A 6,982-nucleotide genomic window follows, 5' to 3' on the forward strand; every position below is an offset into this window, starting at 1 on the left:
AGGAATGTCACAAGGTAATGTCATCAGTTAAGGCAGGAACCAGCCATTTTCACTTCTTTTGAGGTTCTTCAGTTGCCTCAGGCCATCTGGATGTATACGTGCAGGCTTGGGCTCAGAGGCCTGACATTCCTGTCTTCTTATATTAATAAGAAAAACAAAACAAAATAGTGGTCAAGTGTTGGAGCAGCAAAAATTTTGGGGGGTGGTATGGATCAATAATGGGTGATGTTTCTTAGGGCTGCTTTGAGCGGGATTATGGGTGGCTTGGGAACCTAGTGTGGGAGAGATTAAAATGAAGAAAGATTTTGGGATAAAGGGTGATATTGCGGTGTTGTTAGAAGGAGCATTTGTCATATAGAATGATTGGTGATGGCCTGGATGCTGTGCTGTTTGAATTGAGAAACCAAATGGAAGACACAAGGTCCGAATAAGAGAAGGAGAAAACAGGTATTGAAGGACTAAGAATTGGGAGGATCTGGGACATCCAATTAGAGAGTGTCCAAGGGGGTTCGGTGTAATTATTTGTTTGGTTGGTGAGTTTTTGGGCTCTATCCTTGAGTTTTTTTATGTTGTCATATAGCAGGCCAGATTGATTTAGGTAAAAACAACACTCTCCATTTAAAAATGTACAGTCTTCCTTTTTCAGCAATGAGTAAGTCAAGGACTATTCCTGTCTTTTTATATTAATAACAATAAAAAAAGTGAAGCGTTGGTGTCATGAGGGGAACAGGAAGCTGTTCGGCCCTATTTGAAAATCGATTTTGAGGGGTAAAGAAACCTAGTGTACACGTGCCTGTCCAATTGATAGATAGACACATGTAGGTGGAGGAATCACAGAGGAAGAAGAGACCTTTGTAAGGCAAAAACTGGAAACGTAAAGTGAAAAGATGAGAGGGAGCACCAAAAGGGCTTGACTGAAGTAATGGGGGCTGTCCCTGAAGCCTTGTGGCAGTACAGCCCATGTTAAGTTGCTGAGACTGATGGGTGTCAGGGTTAGTCCAAGTGAAAGCGAAAAGAGGCTGGGATGAAGGGTATAAAGGAATAGTTAAAGAAAGCATCTTTGAAACCATGCACCCAGACTCAGAGATTTAGCGAGGGCAGCAGCCCTTAGAGGTTGTAATGGGGATTGATGGGGCAACTGGGTAGGGGAGAGGTTCTATTTTTATGGTGTATGAGACAGCACATAGTGTCTATGAGTAAACTTTCACTGCTATTCATGGGGCTGGGTCTAAGCAAGCAGGAGGAGAGGCTAGGAGAAGAGTCCAAAGAACAAGGGGAAGGTAGCCAAGGATGGAATGATATGAAGGGCAAATGTCTTAAAGGAAATGAGAGGTTCTAAGAGGCGGGCTAGTAAGGCTTGTAACCTACGAGGTAGAGGTTATGAAAGGACAATAGAATGGGATGAGCCTGTGAGGTTGGAAAGAGGAATTTTTCTTGGTCCAAGAACCATTTGGCTTATGTGGGAAGAGACTGATATGTGGAAGTTTCAGTGGGAGAGTAGGAGGGAGTGATAGAGGAGAAAAAAAAATACTGGCTGCTTCTTTAGCTGTCTTATCAGCATAATTGTTGCCTAGAGCAATGGGATCTGAGGCCCTTTGTTGGCTTTGCAATGAAGGACTCCAGCTTCCTTTGGAAGTAATGCGGCCTTGAGAAGAGTTTTTATTAAAAAGGCATTAATGATGGAGGACTCTTGCATAGTGAGGAAACCTCTTTCAGCCCATATAACAACATGGTGGTGCAGGATATGGAAAGCATGCTTAGAGTTAGTATAAATATTGAATTGGGAAAGGATTTAGGATCTATAGGGTCAGCTAGGTTTCCCTTTGTGAGTTTATATAATGGTTTTGTTAGGATGACAAAACCAGGTATCCAAAGGCAAAAGTACCCAACCATGCCTAGGAAGGAAAGAAGGGGTTGGGGTTTAGGAGATTAGCTGGACATGATCAGCAGGGACAGCACGTGTGTCTTTATGAAGAATTATGGTGAGATAGGTAACGGATGAGGAAGAAATCTGGGCTTTGGAGGGGGATATGCAATATCTTTTTGAGAATAGATGTTGGAGGAGCAGGAGGGTGTCCTGTTGGGAAGTTTCACAGGGGGGCTACAAAGTCAAAGGTCGTTAACATATTGAATAAGGTGAGAAGCAGATGGATGGAAAGAAGTAACTTATGAGAAAGGGCTTGACTAAAGTAATGGGGGCTGTCCCTGAAGCTTTGCAGCAGTATAGCCCAGGTTAAGTTGCTGAGACTGATGGGTGTCAGGGTCAATCCAAGTGAAAGGAAAGAGAGGCTGGGATGAAGGGTATAAAGGAATAGTAAAGAAAGCATCTTGGAAATCCAGAATAGAATAATGGGTTGTGGAGGGAAGTATTGAAGATAGGAGAGTATATGGGTTTGGCACCGTGGGGTGGATAGGCAAGATAATTTGGTTGATAAGGCAAATATCCTGGACCAGCCTGTAAGACTTGTCTGGTTTTGGAAAGGTAGGATAGAAGAGTTGTAAGGAGAGTTTGTAGACTTTAAGAGGCCATGTTGTAACAGTCAGGTGATAACAGGCTTTAACCTTTTTAAAGCCTGCTGTGGGATGGGATATTGGCATTGAGTGGGGTAAGGGTGATTAGGTTTTAATGGGATGATAAGGGGTGCATGATCGGTCGCCAAGGAGGGAGTAGAGGTATCCCATACTTGTGGATTAAGGTAGGGAGATACAAGGGGAAGATGCGAAGAAGGCTTTGAACTGGGGAAAGGGGTGGCAATGAGGTATAACTGTAGCCCAGGAATAGTCAGGGAAGCAGATAATTTAGTTAAAATGCCTCAACCTAATAAGGGAGCTGGGCAGGTGGGGATAACTAAAAAGGAGTGCATAAAAGAATGTTGTCCAAGTTGGCACCAGAGTTGGGGAATTTTAAGAGGTTTAGAAGCCTGACTGTCAATACCCACAACAGTTATGGAGGCAAGGGAAAAAGGCCCTTGAAAAGAAGGTAATGTGGAGTGGGTAGCCTCCCTATTGATTAAAAAGGGGACAGACTTACCCTCCACTGTAAGAGTTTCCCGAAGCATCTGCGATGGTCCAAGAGGCTTCTGAGGTGATCAGGCAGTGTCAGTCTTCAGCCACTAAGTGGAAAGGAGTCAGTCAGAGAGCCTTGGGCCAGAGTTCCAGGGGCTCTGGGAGCCGCTGCCAGGTGAGTTGGACAGTCTGATTTTCAGTAGGGTCTTGCACAGATAGGACACAGCTTAGGAGGAATCCCGGGCTGCAGGCATTCCTTGGCCCAGTGGCCAGATTTCCAGCACTTGAAGCAAGATCCTTGGGGAGGAGGTCCTAGAGAAATGCCTGGCCACTACGGTTTAGGTGTTTTGAAGTTCTTGTGTGCTGGAGATGCGGCTGGGGTTTCTCTCACAGTGAAAGCAAGTAATTGCAACTCAGAAATACGTTGCCACTTGGCTGCCTATTCTCTATTATTGTACACCTTGAAGGTGAGGTTAACTAAGTCCTGTTGTAGGGTTTGAGGGCCAGAATCTAATGTTTGGAGCTTTTTCTAATGTTGGGAGCAGATTGGGTAATAAAATGCATATTGAGAATAAGACGGCCTTCTGGCCTCTCTGGGTCTAGGGCAGTAAAGCATCTAAGGGTTCTTGCCAAATGGGCCATGAACTGGGCTGGGTTTTTATATTTGATGAAAAACAGCCTAAATGCTAATTGATTTGGGAGAGGTTGGATAAAGAAAAAGGAGCATTAATCTTGACTATGCCTTCAGCTCCAGCCACCTCTGTAAGAGGAAATTGTTGGGCAGGTGGGGGGAGGGCTAGTTGCAGAAAGAAACTGTAAGCCAGACCCGGTATGAGGAAGGGAGGTGATAGAAGGTTTATAGGGTGGGGGAGTGGAGGCTGAGTAAGAATTGCGACCCGGCTTGGCTTGGTTAGGAGCAGCCTGGGGAGGAGGGGAGAGGTCAGATGGGTCCACAGAAAAGGAGGATTCAAAGGACTCAGAGCTTGGGGTGGAGATTGAAGGAACAGACAGGAGAGAAAGAAGAAAGATTTGGGATGAGTCACACTGGGAGCAGAGACTAGGGAGGGACCTCTGTGTAAAAGAATGCCTGGACGTCAGGCACCTCAGAGCATTTGCCCGTTTTTTGACAAAAATCATCCAGGTCTTGTAAGATGGAGAAATCAAAAGTGCCATTTTCTGACCATTTGGAACCATTGTCGAGTTTGTATTGGGGCCTAGTGGTATTGAAGAAGAGAATAAGGCATTTAGGTTTTAGGTCAGGTGTGAGTTGAAGAGGTTTTAAGTTCTTGAGAACACAGGCTAAGGGAGAAGAAGGGGGAATGGAGGGTGGAAGCTTGCCCATAATGAAGGAGGTAAGTTTAAAGAGAAAAGTAGAGACACGGAGAAGGAGGTGGTGAGCAGCCCTGGGCTGTAATGTGGGTGAGCAGCCAAAGCAGGCATTCCCGCAATTGACTTACCACCGAGGAAATGTGGATAAATGATCAAGGCAGGTGCCCTCGTGGTGATCAGACACCAATGGAATGTGGGTGAATGATCAAGGCAGGCATCCCCATGATGATCAAACACCAAGGGAAGATGGTCTTCCTGAGTCCACGACCAGCGTGGGAGTTTTGGGTCCACAGATAAAATGTGTCTCCTTTGTCTCTACTAGAGAGGAAAAAGAACTGGAATTGGAAGGACAGGGAGACTGAAGGGTAGCGAGAGAGGCTGGAGAAGAGAGTGAAAAGACCACTTACCTGATTTGAAATTGGTGAGGTGTTCCTTGGGCTGGTTGGTCTGAGGACCAGAGGTTGTAGGTGGATCTCTTCACAGAGTGAGGGCAAGGACAGGGGACCAGTCTCCCGGAGGAGTCCCCTGTCCTGGGTCGTTGGCACCAAATGTCACGTGCTTCCATATGAAGAGACCACCAAAGAGGCTTTATGTGAGCAATAAAGCTTTTTAATCACCTGGGTGCAAGCGGACTGAGTCCGAAAAGAGAGTCAGCAAAAGGAGATAGGGGTGGGGCAGTTTTATAGGGTTCAGGTAGGTAGTGGAAAATTACAGTTAAAGACGGGTGTTCTCTTGCGAGCAGTGGGGCCGGAGGGCGGGGGGGAGGGGTCACAAGGTGCTCGGTGGGGAGCTCCGGAGACTTGTCCAGGAGAAGGAATGTCACAAAGTAATGTCATCAGTTAAGGCAGGAACTGGCCATTTTCAACTTTTGTGGTTTTTCAGTTGCCTCAGGCCATCTGGATGTATACATGCAGGCTTGGACTCAGATGCCTGACACCTCCAACAACTTACTGTAAAAGAAACAAGCCATCTTATCCTGGGTCGTGACACCCAGCAGCATCCGTTCATACTGCCAAGGGCAGGTAGCGCCAGGTGCACAGGGATCCCACTGCACTTGGCAAAATCCAGAGTCCTGGGATCCAGAGCAGCCCAGGGAGGCCTGGATTCTGTAAAGGACACAGCAGTGGAGGCAGCAGCGGCAACTCCAGCTCCTAGCCTGTGGTCACTCCGCATGGTGGCCCCAGCCAGCTCGAAGCAAGCTCATGAGCGGCTCCTGTCCTCGTGGTTCCTCGCAATCATCTTTCTGTATAGCTTCTGTTGCTCCTCCTTGAATATGTCCTTCACCTTCTCCCTCTTCAGGCCCCCATCCCACAGCAGGTTGACAAGTTCTCCCTGCCTGGCGATGGCGGATTTTACCCTATTCACAAACTGGAGGGCATCTTCATCTGCCCCTCTGGTCATGGGAGGCAGGTACCACATGCTGCAGACAATGGCCCAGCTGATCATCATTCGCAGCAGGTACATCATCATCCCTTATTTGCTGCTGTTCCAGAAGGCATTGCCCAATTGGTGGTCATACTTGATAGCGTCAGGGTAAACTGTGGCTCCAATTTCAAAACTTCCCTTTTTGAACATCATCACCGATGTATTACTGATGCAGGTTCCTTCTGGGAAGATGAGGATAGGCAGCTTGCTTTTATCTTGCACTTGTTCAGTCAGTCTCTTAGCCAGCAGGCGGCTATCCTTCACTTCCAAGTGCTCAAACCAGATGTGTGGGCAAGTTTTCACCATGGCTCTCTGAATCAAACCTATGAGTCCCCCATGCACTTGACCCACCGTGGCAAAATAGCCATCGCTGGACAAGATGATCACATCGATTGGCGAGGTATGAAGCAAGTATCCCGCCATAGTCGTGCCCACCACTAGAAGGCTAATCCCTGTGAAGGCCAGCGCTATACTGAGCAGCAGCAGGAAGCAGTAACAAATCAGCCCTGCTAACCCCCACAGGACTGTGAGCTGAAGGGTGATGTATCTGAAGTTATAACTGGTTCTGCTCAGCAGGTTCCAGGACTCCAGTTCCTCTGCTGAGAATCTCTTTGTCACCTCATCATCCATAATGGTCTCCATTCCTTTCTGGCAAAAGTAGAAAATATCAGAGAGCTGGAATTCTGGAGTGTTGTCCAGAGCCTTACTACTGCCACTTCCACGAATCTCTTTGATCTCTTCTTCTAGTGAAGTGGGATCCTTTGCAATATTTCTGTTGGTGTAGGGCTTGTAAAGCTGGTGCTGCTGCTTCTTGGCTCCTCACCAGGAGCTGTTTTTTTTTTTTAAGATTAACAAAATAGACCACTAGCCAGACTAATAGCAAAGAGAGAAGAATCAAATAGATACAATAAAAAATGATAAAGGGGAGACCACCACTGATCCCACAGAAATACAAACTACCATCAGAGAATACTATAAACACCTCTATGCAAATAAACTAGAAAATCTAGAAGAAATGGATATATTCCTGGGCACATACACCCTCCCAAGACTAGACCAGGAAGAAACTGAATCCTTGAATAGACCAATAACAAGTTCTGAAATTGAGGCAGTAATTAATAGCCTACCAACCAAAACAAGCCCATGACCAGACAGATTCACAGCCAAATTCTACCAGAGGTACAAAGAAGAGCTGGTGCCCTTCCTTCTGAAACTATTCCAA

General features: G+C 46.4%; 1 pseudogene; it reads right to left on the bottom strand.

Moving 5' to 3' along the window:
• Positions 1-5,535: 5,535 nt before the first annotated feature.
• On the bottom strand, positions 5,536-6,417 carry LOC116485022 (glycerol-3-phosphate acyltransferase 4-like; annotated as a pseudogene).
• Positions 6,418-6,982: the final 565 nt, after the last annotated feature.

This window comes from Hylobates moloch, unplaced genomic scaffold (genome assembly GCF_009828535.3).
Source record: "Hylobates moloch isolate HMO894 unplaced genomic scaffold, HMol_V3 SCAFFOLD_16, whole genome shotgun sequence".
Classification (NCBI taxonomy): Eukaryota; Metazoa; Chordata; class Mammalia; order Primates; family Hylobatidae; genus Hylobates; species Hylobates moloch.